Source organism: Leucoraja erinacea, unplaced genomic scaffold (genome assembly GCF_028641065.1).
Source record: "Leucoraja erinacea ecotype New England unplaced genomic scaffold, Leri_hhj_1 Leri_252S, whole genome shotgun sequence".
Lineage (NCBI taxonomy): Eukaryota > Metazoa > Chordata > Chondrichthyes > Rajiformes > Rajidae > Leucoraja > Leucoraja erinaceus.
Genome location: NW_026576153.1, coordinates 114,890 through 135,147, shown reverse-complemented (window position 1 = coordinate 135,147; position 20,258 = coordinate 114,890). Strand labels below are relative to the sequence as shown.

At 45.7% G+C, this 20,258-nt stretch overlaps 1 pseudogene; it reads left to right on the top strand.

Moving 5' to 3' along the window:
- The first annotated feature begins 19,391 nt into the window (after positions 1-19,391).
- Positions 19,392-19,916, top strand: LOC129716513 (serum amyloid P-component-like; annotated as a pseudogene).
- Positions 19,917-20,258: the final 342 nt, after the last annotated feature.

Below are 20,258 nucleotides of genomic sequence, written 5' to 3'. Positions count from 1 at the left end.
AGTCACAGGGAGAATATACAGACAGGCACCCCTAGTCCAGATCGAACCCAAGTCCCTGGCACTATAAAGGGCCTGTCCCACTGTACGAGGTAATTCAAGAGTTCTCCCGAGCTCTCCCCTGATTCCAGCTTGTGTAATGTACGTAGCGGGTAGGTAGGGGCTCGTACGAGTAAAAAGTAACAATTTTTCCATCACGAGTATTTTTTTACTCGTGGACATTTTTCACAGTGTTGAAAAAACGTCACGAGTTTACCGGATTTCCCGAGTACCTACCGTTACTCGTACGAGTCGCTACGTGACATCCACGAGCTCCTACGTACCCGCTACGTACATGACATGAGCTCGAATCAGGGGAGATTTCGGGAGAACTCTTGAATTACCTCGTACTGTGGGACAGCCCCTTAAGGCAGCAACTGTGCTGCTGTGCCACCGTGTCTGTAAGAAATGTGATTGAAAATCCGTTTAACTAAATAACAAGATGAAGAAGATTGATGTATGTAAAATGTCCACCCTCGTTGCATTCCTCAAATTTGATACATTCCTGCAGTGTGTAAGACTCGACGATCATTTCTGACTAAAGGTGTCTGGATTACAGTTAAACAAAATGACGTAAGTCTGGTTTAGTAGATTCTTAGTAGATTCATACAACAAAGTATTTAACAATATAAAAATACTAATATTGCAAACTAAGCAAATGAAGAATAGATTCATGAGGTTTTTTTTTCCTCTAAAATGTGGCATGTTGTACTGGTGTGATCAGCTCCCTTTTGTCAAGGCTGTCTATAATTAGATTTTGGGTTTGATATAATACTGCAGTTATGCCTCTTGTAATCAAAGTGCAATTATGGATGGACAATAATTGTTTCCCTGCCAGCAATACTCAAGTGAATATAAAAAACATATATTATCTGCATAGAACAGATGTACATTAATTCCCTTGGAAAACATTGTTCTGGTTTATTTATTTTTTCCCCAGCCTGAGTTTCCTCATGGTCTCTGTAATACTCATAGATTCATAGAGTGATACAGTGTGGAAACAGGCCCCTCAGCCCTACTTGCCCACACCAATCAACATGTCATAGCTACACTATTCCCACCTGCCTGCGCTTGGTCCATATCCCTCCAAATTTGTCCTATCCATGTACCTTCTAACTGTTTCTTAAATGTTGGGATAGTCCCAGCCTCAACTACCTCCTCTGGCAGCTTGTTCCATACACCTACCACCCTTTGTGTGAAAAAGTTACCCCTCACATTCCTATTAAATCTTTTCCCCTTCACCTTAAGCCTATGTCCTCTGGTCCTCCATTCCCCTACTCTGGGCAAAAGTCTCTGTGCATCTATTGCTCTCATGATTTTGTTCACCTCTATAAGATCATTCCTCATCCTCCTGCGCTCCAAGGAATAGAGTCCCAGCCTACTCAACCTCTCCCTACAGCCCAGACCCTCGAGTTCTGGCAACATCCTCGTAAATCTTCTCTGTACCCTTTCCAACTTGAAGGAAAATGCAGGAGTTACAGCGCGTGGGAGGACTCGCAATCCATCATGTCCATGAGACATGAGAACAAATGTTGACGTAAATCTTCACCCCTTCCTCCACCTTAAACCTATGTCCTCTGGTTCTCGATTCCCACACTCTGGGTAAAAGACTCTGTGCATTTACCCAATCTTTTCCTCTCATGATCTTTTACACATCCATAAGATCAAGAAATATGTTGTTGTTTTGGCCCTATAGAGTGGTGGCACTTGATATATATCTCCAGGTCGACCTTAAAAGTAATGTGGGTTTCTGCCATGTTCGGGTTGTTCCTGAGTTCTAGGCAGTCACCGCACTCTGAATCAAATTTATTTTGTCAACTCCCCTCTAATTTCGAACTTCAATTAGATAGATCGTATGGGATCCAAGGAGAGCTCACCGACTGGGTAGACAAGTGGCTTCATGGAAGGAAGCTGAGGGTGATGGTGGAAGGTTGTTTTTTGGAATGGAGGCCTGTGACCAGTGGTGTTCCTCAGGGTTCAGTGCTGGACCCATTGCTGGTTGTCATCTACAGCAAACATTTGGATGAGAATGTACAAGGCACGATTAGAAAGTTTGCAGATGACACTTAAGTGGACACTATAGTGAATACGGTTGTCAAAAATTGCAGCAGGATCTTGATCGGTTGGGCAGGTGGGCTGAGGAATGGTTGATGGCAATTAATACAAAGAAGTACGAGCGGCTGCATTTTGGGTAGTCTAACTAGGGCAGGAATGTTCTAGAACAGAGAGAGCAAGGAGTGCAGTACATAGTTCCTTGAAAGTGGCGTCACAGGTAGATAGGATGGTCAAAAAGGCTTTTGGCCATTGAGTGTAGAAGTTGGGAGGTCTTGCTACAGTTTTAAAAGATAGTGAGTATTGTGCACAATTTTGGTAACCCTTTTATAGGAAAGATGTCGTTAAGCTGAAAAGGATGTAGAGAAGATTTATGAGGATACTGCCAGGACTCGAGGGCCAGAGCTATAGGGAGAAGTTGAGCAGGCTAGGACACTATTCGTTGGAGCGCAAACGGATAAGGGATGATCTTATACCGACGTATAAGAGAGAAGAAAATATCGGGTAAATACACAATCTTTTACCTAGAGAATGTGAATCTAGAACCTGAGGACATAGGTTTAAGGTGAAGGTAGACAAAAATGCTGGAGAAACTCAGCGGGTAAGGCAGCATCTATGGAGCGAAGGAAATAGGCGTTGTTTTGGGTTGAGACCCTTCGTCAGACCAATGTGAGGGTGGGAAGGAAGAAGAAAGGAAGAGGCGGAGAGCTGAGGGAGAGCTGGGAAGAGGAGGAGAAAGCAGGGACTACCTGAAATTGGAATGTTCAATGTTCGTACCGCTGGGGTGTAAACTGCCCAAGCGAAATATGAGGTGCTCGTCCTCCAATTTACGGTGGGCCTCACTCTGGCCATGGAGGAGGCCCAGGACAGAAAGGTCGGATTCAGAATGGGAGGGGGAGTTGAAGTGCTGAGCCACCGGGAGATCAGGTTGGTTATTGCGAACTGAGCGGGAGATGTTGGGCGAAGCGATCGCGAAGCCTACGCTTGGTCTCACCGATGTAGAGCAGCTGACACCTAGAACAGCGGATGCAATAGACGAGTTTGGAGCAGGTGCAGGTGAACCTCTACCGCACCTGGAAAGACTGCATGGGTCCTTGAATGGAGCCAAAGGGGGAGGTAAAGCGACAAGTGTAGCATTTCCTGCAGTTGCAAGGGAAAGTGCCAGGAGAGGGGGTTGTTTGGGTGGGAAGGGACAAATTGACCAGGGAGTTACGGAGGGAACGGTCTCTGCGGAAAGCAGACAGGGGAGGAGATAGGAAGATGAGGCCAGTGGTGAGATCCCGTTGGAGGTGGCGAAAATGTCGGAGGATTATTTGTTGCATGTGACGGCTGGTAGGGTGGATGGTGAGGACAAGGGGGGCTCTGCCCTTGGTACGAGTGGGAGGATGGGGAGTGAGAGCAGAGTTCTGGGTATAGAAGAGGCCCTGGTGAGAGTCTCATCTATAGTAGAAGAAGGGAACCCCCGTTCCCTCAAGAATTAGGACTTCTACGATGCCCTGGTGTGGAACACCTCATCCTGGGTGCAGATGCGGCGTAGGCGGAGGAATTGGGAGCAGGGGATGGAGTCCTTACAGGAAGCAGGGTGTAGCCCCGATAGCCATGGGAGTCAGTGGGTTTATTGTGAGGTGGGAAGATTTAATAACAACCTGAGGGGCAACATTTTTACATAAAGGGTGGTAGGTATATGGAACAAGCTGCCAGAGGAAGTAGTTTAGGCAGATACTGTGACACAATCAAAAGAAACATTTGGGCAGGTACATGGATAGGAAGGATATGAGCCAAATGCAGGCCGGTTGGACTATGGTGCATGGGGCATGTTGGTTGGCATGTGCTAGTTGGGCCAAAGGACCTGTTTCTAAGGTGTATGATTCTATGACTCTCTCTGTAACCTATGTAATGAGATAGATTGCAAATGACATGGATTCCAGCATTAAACATTATTAAATACAGGTGAACAAGAAGCCAAACAGTTCCTGATGATTTAACATAGCACAGTACAGCACAGGAATGGGCCAGCAGCGGCTGCAGCCTGTCCGCGTTTTTATTATTTTTTGTCTGTGTTTTTATGTAGTTTTTGTTATTTTTATGTTGGGGTGTGTGTGTGTGGGGGGACACCTATGGGGGTGGGGTGGGAGGGGGGGGGGGGAAACTTTTGAATCTCTCCCTGCACTGGAGACCCGACCTTTTCTCGTCGGGTCTCAGGTGTCGTTGAGGCCGCAACGAGGAGCGGCCTCCAACGGGAAGAAGCCGGGGACTCTGGTGCCGACTCACCGTTGCCGTCGCGGAGCTGGCCGAGACCGGAGCGGGTGGAGCGGTGGAGGAGCGCTGCTGCTGCTGCTGCCGCTGCTGCCGATGCCGCTGCTGCTGCTGATGCGGAGGCTGCTACTGCGGGTCTGCGGACGGCGGCACCGGGAGCCCGCGGATCCCTGGAGGGAGACCGCTTTTCGGGGCTCCTGCAACGGCGAATTCTCCCGCCCGTGTTGCGGGGTTGAAGAGCTCCTGGAGCGGGGCCTGACATCACTGCCCCGCGCGGCTGGAATGGCCGCGGGACTTTGCGAGCGCACACCGGGGGCTCCAACACCAAGACCCGGTGTGCGACCTCGCACCACCCGGCGTGGCTTCAATGGCCGCGGGACAATCGCCATCGCCAGCCGGGGGCTTTGACTTTGACTCTGACATCGGGGGGGGAGAGTGCAGTGGAGAGTTAAGTTTTTTTGGCCTTCCATCACAGCTATGTGATGGATGTTTATGTAAAATGTAATTATATTGTGTCTGGGGTCTATTTGTGTGTAATGTATGGCTGCAGAAACGGCATTTCGTTTGGACCTCCAGGGGTCCAAATGACAATTAAATTGACTCTTGACTCTTGACTCTTGACTCTTGACTCTTGAATGGGCCCTTCAGCCCACAATGTTTGTGTCCGAGATGGTGCCAAGTTAAACTGATTTCATCTGCTTGGGCATGATCCATATTCTTTTACTCCCTGCACTTCCGTGTACCTATCTAAAAGCCTCTTAAACTCCACCATCGTATCTGCCTCCACTATCATCCCTGGCAATCCATACCAGGCCCCCATCACTCTCTGTGTAAAAAAAACAGCACGTCACTATTAAATGCACCCTCTCTCACCTTATAGCTATTCCCTCCAGTGTTGGATATTTGATTTGTACGGGTGTCACGGGTTACGGGGAGAAGGCAGGAGATTGGGGGTTCGGAGGGAGAGATGGATCAGCCACGATTGAATGGCGGACTAGAACTTATGGGCCGAATGGCCTAATTCTGCTCCTATCAATTCAATTCAATTCAATTCAATTCAATTCAATTCAATTCAATTCAATTGCTCTTTATTGTCATTCAAACATGCAAGTTTTGAACAAAATTTCATACCTGCAGTCATAACAGCAAAAAAACCCGAAACACAATTAACACAATTCCACATAAACATCCATCACTGTGAATCTCCAAACACCTCCTCGCAGTGATGGAAGGCAAAAGTCTTATATCGTGTCTGTCCTTATTTTTTCTCCCACGGCCAGGCAGCCAAAACTGCATGTCGAGGTGACCGGGGCTCCCGATGTTAAAGCCCCTGGCGGGCGATGGTAAGTCCCGCAACTGTTTAAGCCGCGCCGGGCGATGCAAGGCCCTGCTCCGGGCCAATTCAAACCTTCGATTCGGGTGGAAGAAGTTGCCGTTGAGGGAGCTCCTAAAATCGGTCTCCCACCAGGGACCTGCGAGCTCCCAACTCCACCGTCCACAGGGCCTGCGGCCTAAACTCCTTAGCTCCGAAGTCGGGTCGCAGCTACAACGCCGCCATAGCTCCGAAGTCAGCCAGCTCCGCCCGCGATGGTGAGTCCGCAGGCTCTCCAGTTGGAGCCCTCAGGTCGATTCTGGTTGGAGGCCACCGGCTCCACGATGTTAGGTCCCAACAACAACGAGGGCACGACAAGGGAAAAGGGAAGAGATTTAAAAGTTTCCCCTCCTGCCCCCCCCCCCCACCCCCCTACATATGAGGAAGGACATTATTGCCATAGAGGGAGTGCAGAGAAGGTTCACCAGACTGATTCCTGGGATGTCAGGACTGTCTTATGAAGAAAGACTGGATAGACTTGGTTTATACTATCTAGAATTTAGGAGATTGAGAGGGGATCTTATAGAAACTTACAACATTCTTAAGGGGTTGGACAGGCTAGATGCAGGAAGATTGTTCCCGATGTTGGGGAAGTCCAGGCCAAGGGGTCACAGCTTAAGGATAAGGGGGAAATCCTTTAAAACTGAGATGAGAAAAACTTTTTTCACACAGAGAGTGGTGAATCTCTGGAACTCTCTGCCACAGAGGGTAGTTGAGGCCAGTTCATTGGCTATATTTAAGAGGGAGTTAGATGTGGCACTTGTGGCTAAGGGGATCAGAGGGTATGGAGAGAAGGCAGGTACGGGATACTGAGTTGGATGATCAGCCATGATCATATTGAATGGCGGTGCAGGCTCGAAGGGCCGAATGGCCTACTCCTGCACCTAATTTCTATGTTTCTATATACACAGCTAAAATAAAACCAAAAACATACTCTGCAGCCACAGACTTCATCATAAGTAGATAGAAAAATGAATAGCAATGAAGATATTATGTGTCTATATCTCTCGTTTCCCCTTCCCCTGATTCTCAGGCTGAAGAATGGTCCCGATCCGAAACGTTACCTATTCCTTTTCTCCAGAGATACTGCCTGACCCGCTTGAATTACTGCATCTTAGATCTTCGGTTTGAACCAGCATCTGCAGTTCCTTCCTACACAAGATGATATGTGTGTTCTCTACCCGGAAACTATGGATGAATGGCGAGGTCCATTCCCAGGGGATGTCCAAGTCTGCCATGTTCAAGTCAAATGACTCCAGGTGGTATAAGACATCTCTTCACAACCTCTGCAAAGTCATCAAGGAGGCCAAGATGGATTTCCAGACCTATCTAGAATCCTGAGGCAATGTCATGTTGCAAGTTATTTTTAGTTTAGTTTAGTTTAGTTTGGAGATGTAGCGTTGAGACAGGATCTTCGGCTCACCAAGGCTGCACCGACCTGCAATCCATATGCACATTAGGGACAATTTACAATTTTTACTGAAGCCAAATTAACCTACAAACTTGTGTGTCTTTAGAGTGTTGGAGGAAACCGGAGCATTCGGGGAAAACACATGCGGTCACGGGGAGAAAGTGCAAACTCCATACAGAGGGCACCCGTAGTCAGGATCGAACCCAAGACTCTGGCGCTGTAAGGCAGCAACTCTACCGCTGCCATTCAGACATCTCTCCCATCGATTGTGCAAGGCTTGCTTGCTGTAATGGGCTACAAACATTGTCAGACAGTATTGCTGGCCCTCTCTGGGCAGCATGGTGGCACAGTGGTAGAGTTGCTGTCTTACAGCGCCAGAGACCTAGGCTCGAACCTGACTACGGGCCCGTACGGAGTTTGTACGTTCTCCCCATGACCTGCATGGCTTTTTTCAGATATCTTTTGTTTCTTCCCACACTCCACAGGCGTACAGGTTTGCAGGTTAATTGACTTTGTATACATGTACAATTGTCCCTTGTGTGTTGGATAGTGTTAGTGTGCAGGGATCGCTGGTCAGCGCAGACTCAGTGGCCTGAAGGGCCTGTTTTCATGCTGTATATCTAAACTAAACTGAACTAAGCTCAATGCACTCCATGCTGGCTTTAAACTGAAGGTTGGTGAAAAGATGTCACCCTCCCTGCTAGTCTGGTATCAGTGGCTGCCTGTACCAACAGTGACTGTGGCTGATGTAAGATTGGCCTTTCAAGAAGTGAACTAGTGCAAAGCAACTGGCCCGGGTGGAATCCCCGGCTGCATGGTCAATATCTCTGCATCCAGCTGGCAGAAGTATTCGCAGTGGGCCTGTCCCACTATACGAGTTTACCCTAGAGCTCTCCCGAGTTAAAAAAAAAAAAGAAACTCGTGGTAAGTATGTAGAATGTGCATAGCGATTACATCGGAGCTCGGACGTCTTTTAGCGGCTCGTAACTCTAACGGCAGGTACTCTGGAAACGTGGTAAGCTCGTGAAGTTTTTTCAACGTTGAAAAATGTCCACGAGAGCCTCGAGTACCTACGAGCGGCTATTACCGTAATTCTCCAAATTCGAGTCGTTGAAATTCGAGAAAACTCTTGAATTACCTCATACAGCGGGACAGGCCCTTTCATCTCTAACTAATCTGTTATGAGGTCCCCACCTGCTTTAAGATGACTGTTATCAATCCATGCCAAAGCAAAGCAAGATAGTGTGCTTTGATGACTCCTGTCCAGTAGCTCCGATATCCACTATTGTGAAGTGCTTTGAGATACTGGTGATGGCGCACATTAACTCCAGCTTCATAGACAACCTTGATCCATGATCATCACAACAGCTTCACAGCAGGGTCTCGACCCAAAACGTTGCCAATTCCTTCTCTCTATAGATGCTGCCTCTCCCGCTGAGTTACTGCAGCATTTTGTGGCTACCTTTACATCAGACACCATCGTTCTGGCCATACACTCATCCTTGGAACACCTAGGCAAACTCATATTTAGTGACTGCAGCTCTGCCTTTAACATATTAATCCCATTCAAACTCATCTCCAAACTCCTGTAGTTAGGAGTCAGCACCCATCTCTGCCACTGGATCCTTGACTTTTGACCGATAGACCACAATCAGACCACATGGAGGCTAGGTCCTCCATAATAATTCTAAAAACCAGTGCCCCACAAGGTTGCGTTCTCAACCTGCTACTATATTCCCTATTCACTCAGGACTGTGTGGCCAAATTCTGCTTTAACTTCATTCACAAGTTTGCTGGTGATACCACTGTTATGGGCCAGATTTTGAACAATGATAAGATGTACAGGAAGGAGATAGAGAGCTTAGTAACATGGTGTCAGGACAACAACCTTTCCGTCAATGTTAGCCACATGAAGGACGTAGATATCAACTTCAGGAAGCATGAAGGAGCGCATGCCCCAATCAGCAACAATGGTGTGGACATGGAAATGGTTAACAGCTTCAGGTTCCTATATATTATCCACAAGCTGTCCTGGATCAAGCACACCAACACCTGTAGTTCCTGAGGTGATTGAAGGTATTCGGCAGGTCTCCAATGACTCTCACCAACGTCTTCAGAAGCACCCTGTAGAAGCACTTCCGATCTTAGCCCAACTTGGTTTCGGAACAGCTCTGCCCAAGACTGCAAGAAATTGCAGAGAGTTGTGGATGTAGCTCAGTCCATCTCACAGTCCAAACTCCACACCATTGACTCAATCGACACTTCATGCTGCCTCAGGAAACCAGCCAACATAATGAAAGAGGTTTCCCATCCTGGTCATTCCTTTGCCTGCTCTCTCCAGTTGGGCAGAATGTACAAAAGCTTGAAAGCAGGTGCCACTAGACCTTGGAACAGCATCTTCCCCTCTGTAATCAGGCTTGTGAACAGTCTTTCCAGAGGCTAGGGTGCTGTCCGAGTAGCCTCTACCCCTTTGTGGACAATTGGACTTTGTCTATGGAACTGTTGTACTTGTGTTTAGATTGTTTTAGCTCATGTATAATATTATCTGATTTGTGTAGATAGCGTTCAAACAAAAGCCTGTCACTCTATCTCAGTACAGGTGACAATACTAAACCTAACACTAAACATAACCCAAAAAAGGAATTGAGACATGTGAAGCTCCATGTATTATTCCTGGAGAAGCATTTCCAGTATAGGCCAGTTATCTGGAAGGCTCTCACGACCTGTTTAGTTTAGTTTAGTTTAGTTTAGTTTAGTTTAGTTTAGTTCAGACATACAGCGTGGAAACAGGCCCTTCGATCCACCGACCAGCGATCCCCGCACATTAACACTATCCTACACACACGAGGAACAATTTACACATACACCAAGCCAATTAACTGATATACCTGTACGTCTTTGGAGTGTGGGAGGAAACCGAAGATCTCGGAGAAAACCCACGCATGGACCTGTTGTTCATAGACTATTTTAATCATTCCTTAACAATGGGTTTTGAAAATAGTAAGCAGCAAGCAATGATGTTGCTATGTTTCTCTGGTAGTTTTCAAGCCCCTCTGTGTATAAATTGTCATTACCAACTGTACAGATATATAGAAGTTGGGTGGCCATGTTACATTTATTATAGGACGTTTGTGAGGCCGCATTTAGAGCATTGTGTTCAGTCTGGGCATCATGTTATAGGAAAGATGTTGTCAAGCTGGAAAGGGTACAGAGAAGATTTACGAGGATGTTGCCAGGGCTGGAGGGTCTGAGTTACAGGAAGACATTGAGAAGGCTGGGATTCTATTCCTTGGATCATAGGAGGATGAGGGCTGATCTTGACGTGTACAAAATCATGAGAGGAATAGATCGGGTAGACGCACAGAGTTTCCTGCCCAGAGTAGATGAATCGAGGACCTGAGGCCATAGGTTGGACTAGTGTAGCTGGGATTGTGTTGACCGGTGTGGGCATGTTGGGCCGAAGGGCCTGTTTCCATGCTGTATCTCCCTATGACAATAACTGTTAATGACATTTGGCAGTATTCATGCAATTATTTGTGTGCTATCTGCAAGTCTCATGCTGGTTTAATATAATAGGCAGCACAGAGAATTCCCCAGTTAAAGTCTCCAGAATGCAGTGTAATTGTATCCTTTCACAATTTAGAAGGCTTCAGTTTGGTTATTATGTCACAGTGCGCGATTAAACACATTAACTGGCATTTGTTTTAACTATTGGTAGCCTAATTAAATGCTTGGCAAACAGAATTTTAATCAGCGCTTCTGAGCAGCAATAAAAAAACATGACCAACATGCCTTGTTACAAAATATGTATCTTGGGTAAAAGAGTTTTGAGGCTGCTTTTCGCAGAATAGTAATAATGTATTTGACCTTTATTTTTAAATGACAGTGGCACTCCTCAAATGAATTACGGATTTGGCCCACAACATCCAAAATCAATCCCAAGCATCCATTATTCTTCATGATTTAAGATTATTTGAAAACATCAAATCTAAAAATTTATCACACCAATCTTCACTTTACCATTTTGTTAATTTTTTTATGCCCTCAAATCCATCAGTAATATCTTTATCCCATAACACACCAAAATAAGATTATAAATTTAATTAACTTGCTTAGGTCCAAATACCAGGATCAAATTGATTTATTGGACTGTTGGTCTTCAATTAAATCGCAGACCTATTTCACACCAAGGACCACATTTTTCACCAGGCTCTTGAATTATTCTGTTCATTTATGCATTAAATAACACCATTTTTTACATACACTTACATAGGATCAATACTAACCTCAATGTTTCCTCAATGTAAGGTTGCTAAATCCATTTTAGTAAAGGCCACAAAAAGTCAAGAAACTAGGATATGAACTTGAAATCGAAGAAAATGAACTCCATTGATGTTGTTTACTTAGAAACTTCATAAATATATTCTTATTTGCACTTTTTATTGATTATCAACAAACATGTTCAAAATTAGTAAAGTGTAATTTTTTTTCAAATGAACAAATGCATGTATACATGTTGCCTGGGTTTCAACAACTAAGTTACAGAGATAGGTTGAATAAGTTAGGTCTTTATTCTCTGGAGTGCAGAAGGTTAAGGGGGGACTTGATAGAGGTCTTTAAAATGATGAGAGGGATAGACAGAGTTGATGTGGACAAGCTTTTCCCTTTGAGAATAGGGAAGATTCAAACAAGAGGACATGACTTCAGAATTAAGGGACAGAAGTTTAGGGGTAATATGAGGGGGAACCTCTTTACTCAGAGAGTGGTGGCGGTGTGGAATGAGCTTCCAGTGGAAGTGGTGGAGGCAGGTTCATTGGTATCATTTAAAAATAAATTGGATAGGCATATGGATGAGAAGGGAATGGAGGGTTATGGTATGAGTGCAGGCAGGTGGGACTAAGGGAAAAAAAGTTGTTCGGCACGGACTTGTAGGGCCGAGATGGCCTGTTTCCGTGCTGTAATTGTTATATGTTATATGGTTATATGTATTGTATGAAGGAATACAAACGTAAATTGCACAGTAGTTGGCTGGCTGAGAGTTCTGTTGAAGGAAGATCCTTCGGTACAATACGCGCTACACTACAGCATCATTAATTCCTGTCCTAATTTAGAGACCCAACCCAAAATCTCGACTATCCCTTTACCTCCGCAGATGCTGCCTGACCCATTGATCCTATTATGACCTGATCGGTCAGATATTCTTTGCATCTGACTCTCAGACATATATGAAACTTAGCTGGTCAAACCGGTGCAGTCTGGGATTAGGTCGTGTTGAGTTTACTGTCCTCTGCGCAATTACGGCGAGGTACAGGTACAATGAAAATCTTGCTTGCAGCGACATCATAGGCAAACACAAATATAGAATAATTATACCCAATTTACACATCAATTTTTGCAAGATAGTAAGAAAAAAGACTGTGCAAAAAGACGATATTTGTGCAAAACACAGTTGGAAAAAATATCCAAGTCAATGCAAGAGGTAGACCATAGTGTTAAATTATTTGAAGAATTCTAAAGAATTCTCTGAAGGTGTTCAATTGCCTGAAGAAGGGTTTCGACTCGAAACGTCACCAATTCCTTCTATCCAGAAATGCTGCCTGTCCTGCTGAGTTACTCCAGCATTTTGTATCTATCTTTGGTTTAAACCAGCAACTGCAGTTCCTCCCTACTCTGTTCAATTATCTCCCAGTTTCCTATTAATGTTTCCCCTTTCACCTTAAACAATAGACAATAGGTGCAGGAGTAGGCCATTCAGCCCTTCAAGCCAGCACCACCATTCTATGTGATCATGGCTGATCATCCACAATCAGTACCCCGTTACTGCCTTCTCTCCATATCCCCTGACTCCGCTATCTTCAAGAGCCCTATCTAGCTCTCTCTTGAAAGTATCCAGGGAACCGGCCTCCACCGCCCTCAGAGGCAGAGCATTCCACAATCTCTGTGTGAAACAGTGTTTGCTCATCTCCGTTCTATATGGCTTACCCCTTATTCTTAAACTGGACTCCCCCAACATTGGGAAGCAAAGCAAGAATTTCATTGTCCTATTAGGGTCCCATGACAATAAACTCACTTGAACTTGAACATGTTTCCTGCCTCTAGCGTGTCCAAATCCTATCAATAAGATCCCCTCTCATCCCAAATTCCAGAGTATACAAGCCCAGCCGTTCCATTCTCTTAGCATATGACAGTCCTGCCATCCCAGGAATTAACCTTGTGAACCTACGCTGCACTCCCTGAATAGCAAGAATGTCCTTCCTCAAATTTGGAGACAAAAACTGCACGCAATACTCCAGGTGTGGTCTCACTAGGGCCCTGTACAACTGCAGGAGGACCTCTTTGCTCCTATACTCAACTCCTCTTGTTATGAAGGCCAACATGCCATTCGCTTTCTTCATTGCCTGCTGTACCTGCATGCTTACTTTCATTGAGTGATGAACAAGGACCTCCAGATCCCGTTGTACTTCCCCTTTTCCCAACATGACACCATTAAGATAATAATCTTCCTTTCTGCTTTTGCTACCAAAGTAGATAACCTCACATTTATCCACATTAAACAGCATCTGCCATGCATTTGCCCACTCACTGTGCAGGAGCATGAAGTGAGGCAGGTGCTCAGGGCGGTGAACCCGAGGAAGGCTGCCGGCCCGGATGGCGTGACAGGAAGGGTTCTGAAGGAATGTGCAGACCAGCTCTCCGAGGTCTTCACGAAAATCTTCAACCTGTCCCTGTCCAAATCCATCATCCCACCGTACCTGAAGTCTGCCACAATCATCCCACTACCAAAAAAGCCTGTTATCAGCGGCCTTAACGACTACCGACCGGTCGCTCTCACACCAGTCATCATGAAGTGTTTCGAGAGGCTGGTCCAGCAGCACATCAAAGCCAGCCTCCCGCCCACCTTCGATCCACACCAGTTTGCCTACAGAGCAAATAGGTCCACTGAGGATGCCATCGCCACTGCTCTTCACACTGCACTGACCCACCTCGAACACCAGGGGAGCTATGTGAGGATGCTTTTCATTGACTTTAGCTCCGCCTTCAATACCATCATCCCCAGCAGACTGGTCACCAAACTCATGAATTTAGGACTCTCCCAACCCATCTGCCTCTGGATCAAGGACTTTCTGTCTAACCGCCCCCAGACCGTCAGACTGGGCCATCACCTCTCCACCCCCATCACACTCAGCACCGGCTCCCCACAGGGCTGTGTGTTGAGCCCCCTCCTCTACGCCCTCTACACCCACGATTGTGCCCCCGCCCACTCCACCAACACCATCGTCAAGTTTGCGGACGACACGACTGTGGTTGGACGTATCTCAGGAGGAGATGAGACAGCCTACAGGGAGGAAGTCCAAAGACTGGCAGCGTGGTGTTCAGACAACAACCTTATCCTAAACACCACAAAAACAAAGGAAATTATCATAGACTTCCGTAAGAACAGTGCAGCCCCCAAACCCCTATTCATCAATGGGGACTGTGTGGAAAGGGTCTCAGACTTCAGATTCCTGGGCACACAAATTACAGAGGATCTCTCCTGGACTACAAACACCACCACAGCAGTCAAGAAGGCCCAGCAGCGACTCTACTTTCTGAGGATCCTCAGGAAAAACAACCTGGAGGAGAAGCTGCTGGTGTCCTTCTACCGCTGCTCCATCGAGAGTGTGCTGGCGTACTGTATAACCACATGGTATGCCAGCTGCTCTGCAGCGGACAGGAGAGCCCTTCAAAGGGTCATCAACACCGCACAAAAAATCACTGGCTGCCCACTGCCCTCCCTGAAGGACATCTTCAGCTCTCGCTGCCTTGGCAGGGCAGCCAACATCCTGAAGGACCCTTCCCACCCTGGACACAACCTGTTCCACCTGCTGCCCTCTGGCAGACGGTACAGGTCTTTCAAAACTCACACAAACAGACTCAGAGACAGCTTCTACCCCATAGCCATACGTGAACTTAACAATGCAAAATAAGTAATAACACTCACATTCAACTGAATGGTTCTACCTCAGCTGCTATTGTTATTTATCTGTAATTTTTTTTTAATATGTATATATTTTTACCTTTTCTTATATATTTAAAATTGCTCTTGTGAATCGCACCGTGGGATTGACTTTTAAATTTTGTTGTACCGTGTGCAATGACAATAAAGAGATTCATTCATTCATTCATTCATCCAACCTGTTCAAGTCACCCTGCATTCTCATAGCATCCTCCTCACAGTTCACACTGTCACCCAGTTTTGTGTCATCTGCAAATTTGCTGAAGTCACTTGTAATCCCTTCATCTAAATCATTAATATATATTGTAAATAGCTGCAGTCCCACTAGTCACTGCCTGCTATTCTGAAAGGGACCTGTTAATCCCTACTCTTTGTTTCCTGTCAGCCAACCAATTTTCTATCCATGTCAGCACTCTACCCCCAATACCATGTGCTCTAATTTTGCCCACTAATCTCCTATGTGGGATCTTATCAAATGTTTTCTGAAAGTCCAGGTACACTACATCCATTGGCTCTCCCTTGTCCATTTTCATAGTTATATCCTCAAAAAACTCCGGAAGATTAGCCAAGCATAATTTCCCCTTCGTAAATCTATGTTGACTTGGATCGATCCTGTTTCTGCCTTGCAAATGTGCCGCTATTTCATCTTTTATTATTGATTCCAGCATCTTCCCCACCATTGATGTCAGGCTAACTGGTCTATAATTCCCTGTTTTCTCTCTCCTGCCTTTCTTAAAAATTGAGATAACATTAGCTACCCTCCAATCCACAGGAACTGATCCTGAATCTATAGAAAATTGGGAAATGATCACCAATGTGTCCACAATTTCTAGAGCCACTTCCTTAAGTACCTAGGATGCAGACCATCGGGCCCTGGGGATCTATCAGCCTTCAGTCCCATCAGTCTACCCAACATACCACGTGTGGATTTTTCTTCAGTACCTCCATCACCCCAGATCCTCTGGCTAATACATCAGGGAGATTGTTTGTGTCCTCCTTTGTGAAGACGGATCCAAAGTATCTGTTCAACTCATCTGCCATTTCCTTGTTCCCTATAATAAATTCACCCTTTTCAGTCTTCAAGGGTCCAACTTTGTTCTTAACAATTTTTTTCCTCTTCACATACCTGAAGAAGCTTTTACTATCTTTCTTTATATTATTGGCTAGCTTACCTTCGTACCTCATCTTTTCTCCCCATATTGCCTTTTTAGTTATCTTCTGTTGCTCTTTAAACATTACCCAATTTTCTTGCTTCCCGCTCATCTTTGCTACGTTGTACTTCTTCGCTTTTAGTTTATACTGTCCCTGACTTCCCTTGTAGGGTATATTTTCAGTCAACTTTGGCCAGCTCCTCCCTCATGGCTCAATAGTCCACTTTGTTCAAATGTAACACCCCCCCCCCCCCCCCACTATTAGTTTTAACACTGACACCTCTGATTTACCCTTCTCGATTTACCCTTCTCCCTCTCAAATTGTAGATTAAAACATAATTTTATGGTCACTACCTCCATATGGCTCCTTAATCTCAAATTCCCTTATGAAATCTGGTTCATTACACAACATTAAATCGAGAATCCCCTATTTCCCTGTTCCTGCCCACACTAGCACGAGGTACTGGAAGCAATCCCGCGATAACCACCCTGGAAGTTCTGCTTTTCAGTCTTCTTCCCAACTCTCTAAACACACGCTCCTTCCTCTTCTTCCCAATGTCGTTTGTGCCCACGTGCCCAACTACTGCCAGCTATTCACCTTCCCTCTCGAGGATGTTCTGAATTTGGTTTGTGATATCTTGAACCCTGGCACCAGGGAGGCAACAGACCATCCTCGAGTCTCGCCTGCCACCACAGAATCTCCAGTATATACCCCAGACAATGGAGTCACCCACCACTATAGGTCTGCCCGACGTCGGTCTCGCCGGTCCAATCTCATCGCTAGGATCATAAAAGACCTTGCTTTTATTCTATTCATTCCTCTCATGATTTTATACACCTCCATCAGATAAAGCCTCATGTATTATCCAACAAAATAAAGTCCTAGCCTGCCAAATCTCTTCTCATACCTCAGGCCCCTGAGTCTTGGCAACATCTTGTTAATCTTCTCTGCACTAATTTCCCTTTTCCCATATTCTCTCTCACATGTATATCAACTGCACTCATCCTGGCTCCAACCACCACAAACTATCCCATCAGCTGCCAACACTGGGGATAATTTACTGTTGTCAATTAACCTATTAACCAGGACATGTTTTAGATATGGAAGGAAACCAGAGCACCCTGGGGAAATCTATGCGGTCACAGGGAGAATGTGTAAAACCTACACTGTCAGCTTTGGAGGCAAGGAACAAACCCAAGAGCCACTAGTTAGCTGCATTATCTGAGATACCTCTGTGTCTCTCTGTATCTTTATGCTTTAACTTAATTGAAGGTTAAATTAATATAAATTTAAATGAAACCTATTGATCTTTTTGAAGTAACTTTAAATTATTTCAAGAGGCAAGAGTGTTTATTTGTTATGTGCACTGGATAGGAAATTAAACAATTAAATTCTTATTTAGAGCAGCCGACAGCACGGTGGCACAACGGTAGAGATGCTGCATTACAGCGCTTAAAGCGCCAGAGACCCGGGTACGATCTCGGTTACGGGTGCTATCTGTACGAAGTTTGTATGTTCCTTCTGAGAATTGTGTGGGTTTTCTCCGAGATATTCGGTTTCGTTGCATTTCGTTGTCCACACAAATTACCTTGGTATCAATCAATCATTCAATGTAAAAACTGTCCCCAGTGTAGGATGGGGTTATTGTGCGGGGATCGCTCATCGGAGAGGACTCGGTGGGCCGAAGGGCCTGTTTCCGTGCTGTGTCTCTGAACTAAACTAAACTAAACTACTGGTTCATTAGATGCAACAACAACAAGAATAAATGTGCTATAAATGATCAGTTATTCGTTTTGCATCGTTTTCAACTGTCCCTTATTAGCAACAGAAGAGGTCAGACGTTGCCATGGCAACAGAGGTTGTCAGATGTGTTGGCAACACAAGAGATCAGACGTTGCCATGGCATCGTCCAGGTCGCTCTTCCTAGGTTGCTGCCCACAGGAGAGTGGTGGAACAGAGTCCAGCAGGCCATGTGCAGTGTGGAGCTACAGGTTATTACAGGCAGTGGGTCTGATCATGTACAATCCAGCCCACTAACATACTGTGTGGGAGCTGTTTGCCTTTTTGTACATATCTGTTTGTAGACCCACAACGTACACTGCGTTTACAAAACTCAAGGAGCAGACAGGTTGCAACTATATTCAAGAGATTGACAGGAGGAACGTATATGGAGGAACGCATATGACTGCATACTGTAAATTGGAGAGAATTAGTCACTGTTGTCATTTTGTCTCATTCCCAGCTGCTCCCCCCCCCTCTCTGCCAACCCAGCTGCTTTAACATTCCCCTACTGGCGACTGCCATTTACACACAGTCTGCATTCCAGTTCTGGAAGCTCCCAGTTTAGCTTTAGTTCAGAGATACAATGTGGAAACAGGCCCTTCAGCCCACCAGGTCCGTACCAACCAGCGATCCCCGCACACTTACGCTATCGTGCACACACAAGGGGCAATTTAGATTTCTACCAAGCCAAGTAACCTACAAACCTGTATGACTTTGGAGGGTGGGAGGAAACCGAAAATCTTGGGAAAAAACCCACACAGGTCACGGGAAGAACGTATAAACTCTGTACAGACAGCACCCATAGTCAGGATCTGTAAAGCAGCAACTCTACCGCTGTGCCAGCGTGCCACCCTGGACCGGACTGGACTAGACTGAGTTTGTTTAAACAATAGTCTACTGCAATTCAACTTCAATGTTTCTAGTTAAGGAGACTTCAAACACTACTCGGTGAAGCTTCAGAGAACAACTCACTGTTGGCACCAGAAGATAGATTTCATGGAACCTATTTCCTTGCCGCTTTAGACACTCCGTCTTTAGGTAGCTGTGCCTCATGGTCACCCCGACTGGCACAGTAAATTGCAGCTCAAAAACTGGCCGTTTTCGATGTTTTTAACGGGTGTGAAAGTGCGTGTTTTCCCATTCACTAACATGTACCGGATGTATAGCATGTACTCCACTTCAAATTTTCTGTCACGTGGGTGCGGATCTACGCTCCAGTGACCTTTCGTGAAATCACCCTATGAATGGTTCGATCGCCCCGACCGCGGGAGAAAAGGAGGAAAGAAGGTAAAAGTTTTACAGCGGGCGGACAGCATCTTTGTGCTCCATCTCAGATGGTAAGCTGCAACTTTAAACTGACATCCAACAGCTTTGTCAGGTTGCATGCGCCTGACTTCACCAGTTTGACCGCCTTTCAGGGTAGCCTCTGAAGCGACTCACTCTTACAGTTTGCTCTCCGACGCAACAAGCTTTTCCGACAACGAACTGCTGATTTGGGAAGAATCTAAAACACAACTGGCTGTATTTAAGAAGTTTTGTAACAAAGTTTTACATCCCAGACACGAATTCTTTACTGAGACACATCTGTGTGACCTGGGAGTCTCAAGGGGGTGAGATAACAGTCTGGGTCAATGGGAGACACAGTGTACGGAAGATTGGTGGAAAGGGTCACGTTGTGAAAGGGTCTGGTCAGTTTATTTTAGGTCAGGAACAAGACTCAGTCGGTGGAGGTTTTGACGCCAGTCAGTCGTTTGTCAGAGATAACTGATGTTCACCTGTGGGATCATGTTCTCCAACCCAGTGGCATAGAGATGATCAGTCAGGGTTGTTTCAGTAAAGGGGGGAACATCATTGACTGAAGACTAACAACGTTTACATCACGAGGGTACGTAAGAATTAAAGATAATAATGATTGCATGTTTGCAACTTTCCTGGCTACAAAAACCAACAAAATGTGGAGAGCAAAACGCAATGTCCTCAAACTGCACTTGTTGAATATAGAAACATAGAAACATAGAAATTAGGTGCAGGAGTAGGCCATTCGGCCCTTCGAGTCTGCACCGCCATTCAATATGATCATGGCTGATCATCCAACTCAGTTCCCATACCTGCCTTCTCTCCATACCCCCTGATCCCCTTAGCCACAAGGGCCACATCTAACTTCCTCTTAAATATAGCCAATGAACTGGCCTCAACTACCC